Here is a 14606-nt window from a genome sequence, read left to right on the forward strand (position 1 = left end):
TTTGTTTAAAGTGTTTCAGTACTTACAAAAACCAGATCAGGTTATTGTAAATCTAGAGCAAATTAGAATCATTGGCCTCTGCTCAGCTGTATTCAAGAATACTATGTAAATCATAAATTTAATGGCATACTAAGACACACATCTGTTTCTATTTTGTAGAAGTTAATAATCTGACTTCAGAGTATTTAAACATTACTTTCATTAACTGGAAAATTGTGAAAAATAGAGACTGCTATAAGTCTCAATGTGTTGCTGCATTATGCTAAGGGAAATGCAAGTCTATACGGTAAAGCATAATTTTCTGAGATACACGAGCCATTGTGTGTTCCATGACCTTGCAGCTCCTCTGTTTACCGGGGAAGACATCGCTTATACTAACAGAGCTGCATTGCTGAGTAGAATCTGCACCTGCACTGAGTAGATTTCAATTTATATTTTTAGTAGCAAATGTCTTTCACAAGTAGGAACAGATGACGCCTTAATTCCCAAAACTATATAGATAATGACCTAATGACTTTTCTTATAGCTAGCATTCTATAATCTGAGTAAATAATCAGCAGATCAATATGCATATTGCAACTGATTTTAAAGACTTTTTTTGTCACTGGAATGGATACAAATGTTGTGCTCAATAGATCAGTTCCCAATATATACTCATTTTATAAAACTTACTTTGTGGTCTACTGTGTACACACTGTCTTAAAAGTTGCTTCTTACTGTAGCGCTCATTGAAAAGTTTAGTTTATTTACAGATTAATATCTCATAGTGTGCCATAAATCAGGCATCATGCACAATTTATTTAATTTGCAACGAAACAATTATGTGGGATTCATGGGAGAAATACACGACTATTTTCAACTTTTCATTGTAAAGACACTCGTTTCCCTAAAACAAACATGTGTATTACCATATATCATAGAATCATAGAATATTTGGGTGGGAAGGGACCTTAAAGCCCATCTAGTTCCACCCTCTGCCACGGGCTGGGACACCTCCCACTGGATGAAGTTTCTCCAAGACCCATCCAACCTGGCCTTGAACCCCTCCAGGGATGGGGCAGCCACAGCTCCTCTGGGCAACCTGGGCCAGGGCCTCCCCACCTTCAGTGAGAAGAATTTCTTCCTAAATGTCTAATCTAACTCTTCCCCCTTCCAAACTAAAGCCATTCCCCCTTGTCCTATCACCGCATGCCCCTATAAAAGGTCCCCAGTTGAATTCAGGTGCAAGACAGAATAGAGTTGGTCTGCCAACTTTAGCACTGTAATAAAAGATGTAATTTGTAAAGCTTACTATGATAACGGAGTGTAAGGTGATAAATTTTGACCAATAAATTCCTTGGAAACTCAAAACTGGGTTGCGTTAAGTGGCAAAGTTAAAATATGCAGAACATTAAATTAAATCTTTATTCATAAAAATAAAAATGTCAAAACTGTACTTTCTTATAGAATTTTTCCTCTTCAAATAATCTATTTATTAAAAGACATCCAGTCTCTGGGAAGTCAGATGTCACTTATTTGCTGTTTCGCTTGTGCTAAAATTACCTGCGGTAATACTTTGCATTAAAGCTTAGGGTGCATAAAGCTGAATGGGATTTATGTAAATAACTGTATGAATATGTATCTCACCTTTTACCAGTGCTAATTTCAATAAGCAGTATTTGAGAGGGAATTATATTAATATATACAACTGATAGGGAATTTGCACAGTAATTTTACTATCAACAAAAATACTAAAGAAAGCAAATAAAACCAATGTAGCCGTATAGAGAGGCAACAGAGAGAGAAAACAGAAAGGCAGCGCCGGGCACCTAAATGGTACAATGCAAGTTTGTGGTTTACTTTTCAGTAAGGTTCGATGGTTCCATATGCAGGGAATTCTCCCTTTCCTGTATAAAAGCATCTGGAGTTCTCGCTTTCCTTTCTAAGCATGCAATAAAAGCTGAAACGTGTTGTCTTAGTGATGTATTAAATGCAGCACTATGATTTATCAGCTATAACATCAAAAGATCATATTTTGGCACTGATTATTCAACAAACAGCAGCCAGTAGGGTGGGGGAGTAGCATCTTAATTAATTATTGAATATATTTTAATATCTATAATTAGCAGTAGTACTAAGCAGTCAATCGATGTTCCTCACAAGAGGAGCACGGTAGTAACATCATTCTTACGCTGCAGTGTTTTTAGAAAGGCGTAACCATACCTTCAATCAGATTCAAATACTATTTGTCAAAAACATCGAGGTCTGTCAGAAGTAAATGATAATTTAATTAAAGAAAAAAAAGGTGGAATATCTTTGATCCTATACTTTAGTGATATTCATTCCCATGCACTGCAGGTGTTTGCAATGTATAACAAATCCTTACTGAAACAGAGGATTTTAGCGGCAGTTTCGGTGAAGGAAAATGACTATTCTTACAGCTGCCAGAGTTACACCTGGCAATGTAACACACACACGACAAAATGTGAACTGCAAGATGTAAGCCTGGAAACAAATCTGGGTCTCCCGCTCCGTGCTCTGCCCGAGCCAGCTGAGATGGATTGCAAAGCAGTGCCGATGTACAAAGTTGATGGGGAGCGGGGAGAGACTGAATTTGCTGCTGTTTCTAGGCTCTCTGACCAGTGATCCATGATGCATCTCTGGTATCTGCTCCAGAGGGAGCCAATCACATAACTGTCAGCGTTTCAATGGCAATCAGTACCAAGAGGAAAAAAAATATATTCTTTAAAAAAAAAAATATAAGGGACCAAATCCTCAGTTTAAACTGCAAAACAAAATCAAAGCAAGTATAACCAATCAGCTGAGGTTACGAGCACTTCCAGAGTGGCACGGGAAAGTGAGAAGCAGAACCAGATGAACTGTATGTAAAGCATGAGTTATACATCATCTTGATTAAAGCCACCAATTGAAAATCCTATATTAAAAGAGAAAACAACAAAAAAAACCCACTTGTTCTTACAGAATAACACCTGGTGGCACACTGGGAAACGCTAAATGTGAACTGAAATATGCAAGTTTGGAAGCAAATATGGCTTTCATGCCCTGCCTTTCGATAAGGGAGTTTGAAAGTTGCAATCATGAAGTGATGAAGTCCCAGTGGGAGGTTCTTTTCTTTTCATGATTGATCGTGAGCACCCTGTTCTTTCCTGCTCGCAACCTATTACCATATCTCTGAACTTGATTATTGTGACCAGATTTTCATGTAGGCCTCATACAGAATTCCAACAACTAAACCCTTAAAGAGAAACCTGGAAGGAACTTAAGCCCTCAAGTTTAAAACCCCTGTTTCAATCCTGCCTACCTGAGGAAGAAGTCTTTCTTCAGCAGACATGGTTCTTCTGTGGTTTTATATTTAATTTTCCTGCATCTTTAATGCTCATCATGCTGAATATTGCTTCAGTCAAGATTAATCAGACTAAGGAGCTCTGCGCCCATTGCTGAGGCTGTCTGTAAAACAAAACTTAGCAGTTAAAGGTGACGGCCATACTCTAAGAGCATTTGATTGCCCACCAGCACAGTCATCTTGTCACTAAACCCAGTGGTAATCATTACTTTCTTTTAAAGGTGTAGCTTTATTCTACAACCAGCACTTAAGAGACTTGTCCAAAGAGTGTGAAACGGGATGGGTTCTCTCCTCTGCCTGAAGGAATGCGTATCTCTGCTAGCTAAACAGCTCTTTAACCCACAACTCAATTGGAGATGGAGATATTCTCCACTTCTCCTGTTAAAAGACATGCACCAGGCAGAAAACGATTCAGGATTCACTGGGCTAGGAAGTGAGAGCGCCAGAGGGAACGCGACTCTGTAGCTTAATGACTTGAGCAGTCAGTTGGAATGGGGAGGCATGAATTCTCATCTGTGGCCCAAGAATTTGATATATTTCATCCCATAACTTCGCGAGAAAGTAAATTTAGCCTTATCCTCAATATAGTCATCTAAACCTTTATGGGTTTGTAGAGCTGTGCAGATAAAAACTAATATCTCTTCAAATCTTGGCCTATGCCATCAAGAACATGGATTTCAATAGTGCGTCGGAGGATTATGTTAGGTGCTCCGGTAAGAAGAGAAAAGCCTTTGTGGATTCATACTTACAAAATCCAATGGTTTGAGTTTTAATTCTTCATTCTTTGTTCATCTTTTCTTTTTTTGCATTTCCTTTCATTTTATGACACACAAATAACAGAGGAGTGGCCAACGACCCAGCTGATGCTATAGTTAAAAGCAGCCTGTAATGAACCAAAGTTCTAGATCTGCAATTGGAGTTTGGTAAAGAAAATCACAAAAGGTACAGGGGTTCAGCATAGACACCCAGTCTTTCTCCCATTCAATTTCAAATCTTCCTATCCTGTTGCATCAAGCATTAGGTAGCAAGGGGTGAGGAGAGATGGTCAGAATATCCCACGACCTCCACACATTCCATTGTGAGATATGGGGTACTTCGCTGGCTGCAGATTATCAAGTGAAAGAGATACAGAGATTTAGCGAAGTGGAATACAGTAGAATATAGTCGTGTAAGGCGGCAGAGGAGAACTATCTCCTACCTGCCAGGCAAAATTATATTTATTTTAAATAGAAAAATCTATTTAATTTCTTACTATTCTCTCAGGCCTTGCTTCTTTCCTTAAACAGCATTATTTGCTGCCCAAACACAGAAGTAATGCCTATGCAGATGCAGCAGTTGGAGAAAAGGGAACCTAAAAATGCGCAAACCTATTTGGAGAATTGGGATCTCATGACATATCTCTTTGCCCAAAAGCTCAGCACTGCAGTTCCTTTCCTGGTAAGAGCGTTTCAGTTTCTGTGCTGAGCTTTTCATATGAAAACAGGGAATTGTACTCGTCTCTTTTTAAACGCGTTCTGCTACGTGACTCCTAACAGCTCAATCCTGAATACTCTTTGGCCTTTATAAATGCCTGCAGCACTAAACTGTGAACTTCTCTCCACCAACACACATCCGTAAATACCCAAAGCCTGAAGTAAGGAATGTACTTCTTCAATAACACTGAGCTCCACCACTCCCCGAGATTTACTTTACAGAGAGTGGAGAGGCAACGGCAGTATCTTAGCACGAACATAGAAATCTGCATCTAAATTTACTTGTAAGAGTCATATTGAGCTTGTATAATTTATTAATGTAATACAAAAATTCTGTTTCAGAATACCTAGTCAAGATGGCACGTACATGCTTTTGTTTCATGGCTGCGTTTTCTCCAAATGAGGTTGTTTCTAATATTACTTAATTAAAGCAAATTAAATTAATTTATGTCTAAGAAACAAGAAACAACAGCTTTGTTGAATAAAATGATCTTCATTTTCTTGAAGCCATTTAAATTAAAAACATGAGTTTCTACAGTTAGAAAAAAAAAACGATCCATGGTTAAAATGTTTGAAGCCCATCAATCTCTTTAACCACATAGCTAATGTGTTCCTTCTGTTTTCTTTGAATGAAATCACCATGAGTGGTTAGATGTTGATTTAACATAAAGCAAATGGGAATGGGTGTTTCCTTAGTCATGTGCAGAATTTATTTTTAAAAATAATTAGCAAGTGTTATGAGTAAGTCAATGATTTTGTCATTTCTGAAATAATGATATAGATTATGAGTCATTAAAATGGATTACTGAAGTAAACTACGTAAAATGCAAATTCATATTACATTTATTTGTTAGGAACAGCTGCAGAATTCTCTTATTTTATTGATGGGCTTCATTTTTGCCCAGGTGACACTAAAATCAATTACTTAGTTTAAAAGACCGGTAATTGTCAAGATATATTTCCAAACTTTTAAGACAATACATTGGATATTTCCTCTTATGGGCTGTGTCAGTCACACTTTATTTAAATAAATTTGTCTGTAAAATTAACTGGGGATTTTCCTAAATAAAAGGAGCAAAATTTTGCCTTTTCAGTTTTGTGTCGAAATGGCAAAATCCTCTAATGGTTTGTTACTTTTCCACATACCATGGAAAAACCCCATGTCTTTAAACCACATCTTTCTATTGCGCCGATTTAACTGATGCTACACTCTACATATACACAACCTCTTCCGTCTGTCTTTGCTAACAGTACGTCTAATTATAAGTTCATTGATGCATTATTCACGTACGTACATACAGATAGGAGGAAATGTCAGTCGCTAGTATTTAAAGTTCAGTCATAAAACTCCAGTCATAAAAAAAAGACGTTGCATAAAATCTGTGTAAACCATTTCTCATGGGGGAACCGACACTTAGGGCAATACAAAATACTATTTATCAAGATATTAAAACATTTTAAATTAACCTTTTTAAGAATAGGCAGACGTAAGCTGCAATTCTATGGCAAAAAAAAAAACCAACCCTCTAGTGGAGTCTCCAAGATCACATTACCAGCATCATAATTTGCCTAATTTTTGACGCAAGTTAAACTACCTTTCTCAGATGCGTCTCCTTCAAGTGCACAGCTGACAGTTCAATCTTTTCCAGTTGTTACTGTCTTACACGGAGTCCCTAGAAATGCTAATCGATACACAGTTCTTGTGATTACTTAAAAAATTACTATAAATTTCCCTTTATTTTTTCAAGGACGTGACCCTGCAGGTTCACCAAAGCAATCCCAGAGCCATACACACAATATATAGCGTAATGTGTAACAGTATAAAAACTATCAGTAGTAAAAGGGGCAAAAATAAAAAAAATCAAGTTATTTTGCTAATTTTATGACATTTCTTGTGGTGTTTTCAAGTTAAGATTTTGCTGCACTGTTGCAACAAAGGAAGATTTAAGGTAAATCTACTTGTCTGTACTTATTTGTGGAGTCCGTACGGAATGCAATATATATTTTATAGGATATAGCAAAAAGCAAATAGTAAGAAGTTTAAATGGTGAAAAGAAACTTGATTTGTTATCATTCCTTCTTATATATTCATATTCAAATCTGGCAGCAATCGTGGCGGAGTACAATCTAAAGGATGCAATTCGAGTATACCATGGGGGGGTGTGCGTACAGTTTCCCTGTTTTAAAGAAACAGATGCTGATTCATGTGAAATAACATTAATGGTTTGAATAATAATATTCTACTTGCCAAAAAAATACACAATTCTGCCAGGTATTCTTATATCTTAATCCAGATTTAATGAGAATTAATGGAAACACATGTTTTCGAAACCAATGCTGAAAGGTCTCTGTCTGCATTGTTACCAATTGTTTTACAACTCCGTTTCTGCACGCGGAAAGAAATATGATTGCAAAAGTTTTTGATGAAAAGGGGGAAAATAAGCTTTGGTCCTGCAGCAGAATCTATGGAGGTGAATTTACTTTGACTTCAGCAAATATTAACGCAAGGCCCAGTTTTGTAGTTCTTTTCAACTGCTTCGCAGGTAAAAAAAGTTTTACAGAAAACCAACAAAGTTTTTGTTCCAAATAGAAGAATTCCTCTCTTCCATGTCTTCGGAAGGGAAACCACCAACCCCACAAAATTCCTGTATTTTTGACTGTTTTCTGGCTAAACCCTCCTCTCATTAAGTGAAAGCCCGTTAGCTCAGGGCTATCGCTGCTTATCTGCAACTACATTTACTCGACAAAATAAGTCGTATTTGTTATTGACAAGTTTCAAAACTTTAGTAAAATGATAACCCATCAATAGATCTATCTTTATATTTCTATGACTGCCTTTTTAAGCCTGCTTCCATAAGAGATGCACCCAACCTTTCCGATGAAAATCAGTTTCTAATAAAATACATTAAAACGCCTTCATGATTTACTTCCATTAGAAATGCATACAGGGATATTCAGGATTTACACATATTTATAAGCATGTTTTCAGCAAGGAAGGGCAGTCGACTATTCAAGGGATACACAAAGGGCTTGAAAAGTGGGGAGGGTGGGAAATGGAGAACCTGCTCTTTTGCTAAACTTTGCTTTCACGGTAACCCATACTTTTACCTACATTTAGTACACACAAAACTATCAGAGAAACATGGGATCTCCAGTTTTCCCATGCTGAGTTTGGTTTTGAGGCCGTTTGAAGACTTAACGCAGCCGAAAGGCGCCTCAGGAAGATGCGCTGCTCACCAGCAGAACTCCTCCTTTGGTCCTAAAAGCCTGGGACTACTCTTCTACTTCCCAGTCTCCTTGACAGGTTCCGCAAGTTGAGGAAAGTCAGGCGTGGCAAGGACATGCCCATTATTTCAGATATTAATCCCTGGGATTATTGCTAGCACTGCTGAAAGTTTAATGTGGTTTTGAAGAGCTCTGGACCAGCCCTATCATTCTTCCTCCCTCGTGCTGGTCTGAAAGATCCAGTTTCTTTTTAAACACGTCATCTTTCTCTTCATACACGTTACAATTTTCTTAACGGCAACACTAATTGCGCAGGTATGCAGAGAAGTCAAAATAATTCAGCTCATAAATCATTACCATTAACAGAGGTAATGATCCCGGTTTCCTCGTGTGCTGTGGGTGTTTTAAGATGAATTGTCAATAGGCTTTGGCCCTAAAAGAGTTGATCGAGCCCCGAGCCCCGCGTGGTCCTGCCTTGAGGCCGCGGTGCTGTGGGGATGCTGCGATGCTGTGGGGATGCTGTGGGAATGCTGTGATGCTGAGGGGATGTTGTGGGGATGTTGTGGGGATGCTGCGGGGATGCTGTGATGCTGTGGGGATGCTGTGGGGATGCTGTGATGCCGAGGGGATGTTGTGGGGATGCTGTGATGCTGAGGGGATGTTGTGGGGATGTTGTGGGGATGCTGTGGGGATGCTGTGGGGATGCTGTGATGCTGAAGGGATGCTGTGGGGATGTTGTGGGGATGTTGTGGGGATGCTGCGGGGATGCTGTGATGCTGTGGGGATGCTGCGGGGATGCTGTGGGGATGCTGTGGGGATGCTGTGGGGATGCTGTGATGCTGTGGGGATGCTGCGGGGATGCTGTGATGCTGTGGGGATGCTGTGGGGATGCTGCGATGCTGTGGGGATGCTGTGGGGATGTGGTGGGGATGCTGCGATGCTGTGGGGATGCTAAAGGGATGCAGCTAGAAAAGCAAGGGGGTGCCTATCCCCCTCCAAATGAAGCGGAGAGGGCAGCTCTCAGGCCCGCTGGGCGCTGCTCTGCTCTGTGCCTGTTCTCCCCCCTCCCCGCCGTCCCCGCAGCCTTGCGCGGGCGCGCAGCCGCCGGGGCGCTCGGCGCCTCTCGCCGTGGCTCGGCCTCGCAAAAATCAGCTCCTGCTTAATGCCCAGCTGCTTCTCCCTGACCTTGAGAGCTGGAAACTGTTCGTGTCGCACATCCCGAAAGGTCAGAGCGGATCCTCAGTATTTTGCATCGATAGAGGGGGAAAATAACCCCCCCAACCCGAGAGCCTGGCTTCCAAGAGCGGATTTTTTTGGCAAGAAAGCAACAGCGCTACGAGACCGCGTGGGGTTTTTTTTTGTATCTGGGCACAGGAATGAGTCAACTCGGTATCCTTTAAACCGTTTCCAAGTGCTTTTTCCCCTGTCCTGACACGTTTCTCCCTACCGCATGGTGCGGGCGGAGGAGGGGGAGCTCCGCGCAAATGAATGAGCGGAGTCAGGAGCGCCGCGAAAGCCTCGGGGACGCCGAAATACCCCCCTCCTTCGCCCGTCGCCCCGCCTGGTGAATGACTTTTGGGGTGTTGGGGACGCGCACACACACGCTTGGGGTGCGCAGCAGCGTGCGCCGCGCAAGTTGCGCTGCGCGGTCGCGCCGGAGAGGGTACAGGCAACGAGAAAGTGCGGCGGAGACGCCTGCCGGTCTGCAGCGCTCCGGCAGCCGCCGGGAAAGGGAGGAAAAGGGGGGTGGGGGGTGGGTTTGGCGGCAGGGCCGAGCCCCAAAAAGCCGCGCAGCTGCGGGGAGCCAGCGCAGGGCGGCTGCGCGCCCCTCGGCAGCCGCGCAGGAGGGATGGGGAGCGCGCAGCCCGGGTTGGCTGCCGGGAACAGGGTCTGCCCGGCCTCGGGTGCCCGGCGGACCGCTCGTTCTTAGCCTTCCTCTTCCTCCTCCTCCTCCAGGCGGGAGGAAAAGGCAGGAAGGGAGAGATTTTTTTCCTTTTTTATTATTTTTTTTTTGTCCTTCGCCAGTGCCGCTCTACGTGATAATATGTTTATATGATTAGCGGAGCTCAGGGGTGGGAGCGGAGCTCGGAGGGGGTGGAGATTGGAGGGGGAGGAGGCTGGAGGTGACTCCAGTTCAGAGCCGGCGGAGAGTCTGTGTCAGGACTTGGCAATCCCCAGTCACACACGGAGCGGTGCCGGAGCGCAGGGAGGCTGCCAGACGAGTCATTGGGATTCTTTCTTTTTTTCTTTTTTTTTCTTTTTTTTTTTTTTATCCCCCCCCCCCTCTTTCCCCCCTTTTCCTGGTGTGTACGTACCGCGTTTTTCCCACTGCCGCGCGCGTTCCCCGCTCTGCAGCCGCTGCCGGGGCAGCAGCACCGCGAGGAAGAGGAGGAAAATCCACCCCGGGAGCCGGACCCGCACCCGGCCAGAGGCCGGAATAGCATCCCGGGAGATGTAAATCCGGCCGGTGCGAGCGGCAGAGACTGAGAGGAGGAGGAGGAGGACGAAGGGGGGGGTCCATTGTAACATTCTCGAGTTGTTCCCCGCTACTCCTGCTGTTGGCATCGCCTTCTCGTCTCCTCATCGTTCCGCAGAAAGGACTCCAAAAGGCTGAGCGCACACCGTTTCCCCTCTATTTCGTGTTTTTGTGTTTTTTTTCCCTTCCTTTTTAACCCAAACCATTCCTTTCCGCTCGGTGCGTGCCTGCGCGAGCGTGGCCGCATCGACCCTTTGGCGCGGAGCGGAGTGTCGGAAACTGCAGGAAGATGTTGACTTAGCCCCAGCCAAGCTGCTCGGAGGAGAAGCCGCCCCCGGCCCCGCAGAGCCGCTCCCCCGCAGAGCCGCGGCTCCTCCCGCTCTCCTGCCGCCCCCCGGGGCCGCAGACCCCGACCCCGGCCCCGCTTCGCCTCCCGGGCAGAGGTAAGAGCATCCCCGCCGCCGCAGCCCCGCTCCTGCCCGCCGCTCCGCAGCGGCCGCCGCCGCAGCCCCCGCCGCAGCCCCCTCCTTGGCCGCTGCCGGAGGACGAATGTGCCCCTGGAGGAGGCCGCAGCCCTTGGGCTCCCCCGGCGCCGAGAGCCCCCCCTTCTCCATCCTTCATCCCTGCGGCAGCCGCCGTGGGTACCGGCAGCCCCCGCCCGCCTGGCTGCGGGCTTTTGCGGGGTTTGGGATCCGCTCCGCGGGGTTTTGCGGCGGTTTGCGAGGGTTTACGGGTTTATTTTATTTTATTATTTATTTTTTCGGGGTTTTTCGGGGTCGGGATCGTTTCCGCCGGGGGTTTGCGGAGCCGGGATGCGCCCGCGGAGCGGCCCCCGCGTAGGTTTGCGCGCGTCGCGGGGAAAAGTTGTCCGCGTTCCGTAAATAATTACCTGTTGCGGGGTTATTTTTGTAACTTCGACCACCAACCCGTGCGTGCGGGGCCGGGGGGGGCTGTGGGGAGGGGGATAGATCTCCCTTTCTCGGCGTGGAGCGAGAAGAACTTTTTTTTTTTAAAGAAAAAAAAAATATATATATATATTTCTATTTCTTTTCACATGTAGAAATCTGGGGCCATCTGGAGACAGAAAACAGAGTGTGTCATGAGGCACCGTTGCTGTGTCTGGCTCTAAAAATAACATCTTGTTGTTAGTCTGCTCAAGCCCTGCTGGGGTTTGGAGGTGGTGGTGTCAGAAAGTAAAAGAGCTCTGCTGGTGCTCAGGTGTGTTTTTCTTCGCCCAGAAAAGCCCCTGTGCGCGGCGGAAGGGAGTCCTGCAGAACAAATGTGCTGCTGTTTGGTTTCCTCGCAGGCTCCTTTTGTTGCTTTGCCACGGAAAAAAAAAGAAAAAGGAAAAAAAAAAAAAAGAGGTGCCATTTCGCATCATTCTTGCCCAAATTGTTTGAATTAATGCGAGTGTGAATTCTTACCGTTTGAAGGAGGGGGATTAGCATATCAAAGGTTCCTCGGCTCCGGCTCAATTGAGAAAACTTCAGCTTGTCTTCCCTCTTGGCTTCCAAGCGGAGGCCCAAAGGGCAGCGGGGATTGCAAAGGGGGGAAAATGGGGAGGTGGGTTTGGGTTATGTTGCTGAACTTTTTGCTGTTTGGCAATTAATGCGAGGTGAAAAAAAAACAAGGGCCCTTCGCTGCGGAGCGCTCGGACAATTCCGCTCCATTGGTTAATGGTTTGTTTCGAGGGGGAGAAAAAAAGAGAGAGAAAAAAGAAAAGAGAGAGAGAAAAAAGAGAGAGAGAAAAAAGAGAGAGAGAAAAAAGAGAGAAAAGAGAGAGAGAAAACAGAGAGAGGGAGAAAGAGAGAGGGAGAAAGAGAGAGGGAGAAAGAGAGAGGGAGAAAGAGAGAGGGAGAAAGAGAGAGAAAAAGAGAGGAAAAAGAGAGGAAAAAGAGAGAAAAAAGAGAGAAAAAAGAGAAAAAAGAGAAAGAGAAAAGAGAGAGAAAAAGAGAAAAGAGAGAGAAAAAGAGAAAAAAGAGAAAGAAAAAGATAACTAAAAAGAAAAGAGAGAGAAAAAGAGAAAAAAGAGAAAGAAAAAAGATAAATAAAAAGAAAAAGAGAGAAAAAAAGAAAAAATAAAAAGAGTAAAAAAAAAAAAGAAGAGGGGGAAAAAAAAATAAGTGACCTTTTCTCTTTCTCTGGTGCGTGGTGGCTTCTGTCTGCCAGGGGGGGTTTGGGAAGCCCTTTCTGCTCCGGGAATGGCCTACACGTTCCTGCGAGCGGGGACTGAATGGGCAGCACCTTCCAATTACTTCAGGAAAACAAATGGAATCTTGTAATAAAAGACCTCTCGGTGCTGGCCCTTTGAAACAAAGATGCTGCCCCCCCCTTAATGGGGAGGTGGGGGGGGGAGGCTGGAAAAAAAAGGGATATTTTTATGTGGAGTTTTAAAAGAAGTTTTGATCCTCACCGGCCATATGCTTCCATTTCTCTTTTACTCCAGAAAAAAAAGTGAAAACGAGTAATTCTCGTAATCTCCTTTAATCGGCGATCCTGTGTTTGCTCAGATAACTTAATTTGCGGTTAGTATTGCCCTACAATAAATAATTTGGAAGCGGGTATGGCAGGAGTGCTCTTTCGGAGGCTGCCGAGAGCATTTATCACGCTGCGAGGTGTTCTACACCACTACACGTTTGCAGGGTTTTTTTGTGTTCTTTTGTTACTATTTCCCCGAGCCTGGAAGGGGCTGTGGCCCTCCCTCACCCCTGCAAACCACCGGCCATCCTCTGGCAGCCCCAAACCCAACCCAGATCCAGTTGTCTGTCAGTAAGTTGGGACCTTTTCCAGGGACCAGATGTTTCTTGGGGCTGTATCCTGGTGGATCTCTGGCAGAAATCCCCGCTTTCTATGCCTTCCTTGCCTTTCCCTTCCTTCTCAGCCTTTTAGTTGGATGACACAGACATTAAAACACGTATTTTCTGTTTTTCTGTAGTCGGTTGAAGCGCTTGGGCTGTGTTTTTTGGTCTGGTGGTTGGGTTTTCAGTTTGTATTTTGGTTTTTTCCCCCCTCTGTTTCTCCATTTGATGGACTGGAAGGAGCGTCCCCTCTTTTTCATCCTTGAAAGTAGGATGTCTTCACTCATGCTTCAATTTCCTTTCATTTAATGAAGAAATGGAGTATATATGGTATATCCCTGCAGTTCATGAAATAAATTATCTACATTTTTGGTTGGTCTTAAATGGATGCGACCATTTGGGCTTCTTGTAAACAGATGCGTTTAGTTGGTCCTAAAATGGGGTGTTATGACTTTCAGGTGATTCCGAGCAGTTTATTTACTTCATGTCTGAAAGTAGTACCTTTTGGTGGTGGAAAAGGAAACATATTGATGCAATTGCCTCTATCGCACTTAAGTTGCTGTTGACTACTCTGCTTTGAATGCAGAGCGCTATAAAGAAAGCGCGTTATCCTTTCTGCTATTAGTGATAATCTGGAGGTTGTCTTGAAAATGCTGCACTTTAGGGATGGGAACCCCAAATTCAGCAAATCTCTAAAGGTAAAATAAATAAATAAATAAATAAAAATAAAATAAAGGTAGTGGAAAGAAGATTTTCAACATTCAGATGACAAAATTAGTCCACTTAGAGAAAAATTAATGTGCAGCAGCAGCAGCACTTCAGCTGCCATTTTCAGTCAGTGGTTACTGTGTGTTGGCAACAGCAGAAAAGCAGAGACTGAGGGACCTGGTAGTGGGGGGAATGGGGATCCTCAATCATGTGGGGTAGAACAAACCAATAACTTCAGGTTTTGACTTGAGAATTTCCAGTAAACATTCCTTTTTTTTTTCCCCCCTGGCTTTTGGCTCCCCTGCTCATTAATAGACCAACATCAAAGCAGGCAACCAAACTTCCAAATGTTGTAAAAACTAATGTAAAGATACAGATCTCGCGTGTAGTCTTGCAGAGTCTTAATTTAAGACAAGCAGTTGGAGTTTTTATTGCTGCAATTTTCACAATCAGCAGAGACATTAACACCAGGCTTCTGGGTGTTTCCCTTCTTAAAATGAGCAAGAGGAGAGCCTTAAAAAAAAAAGAAAAAAACCCAAAGTTTGCTTAGTTTGTTCTTATTTGATCACTTCAGAAGCTTTCTC

General features: G+C 43.8%; 1 protein-coding gene across 23 annotated transcripts in view; it reads left to right on the plus strand.

Annotated features, from left to right (window-relative positions):
- Window positions 1-14606, plus strand: part of ADGRL2 (adhesion G protein-coupled receptor L2) — a 401353-nt gene that overhangs the window by 226625 nt on the left and 160122 nt on the right. For 21 of the 23 annotated variants that reach the window (XM_054073437.1, XM_054073442.1, XM_054073441.1 and 18 more), the window contains exon 1: window positions 10823-10959. The exons of the other annotated variants lie outside the window; for them this stretch is intronic. The gene's annotated coding sequence lies outside the window, so the exon portion shown is untranslated. Of the gene's footprint in view, window positions 1-10822; window positions 10960-14606 lie in introns of those variants that run through there. 23 annotated transcript variants of the gene reach the window in all.

Source organism: Cuculus canorus, chromosome 8, assembly GCF_017976375.1.
Source record: "Cuculus canorus isolate bCucCan1 chromosome 8, bCucCan1.pri, whole genome shotgun sequence".
Lineage (NCBI taxonomy): Eukaryota > Metazoa > Chordata > Aves > Cuculiformes > Cuculidae > Cuculus > Cuculus canorus.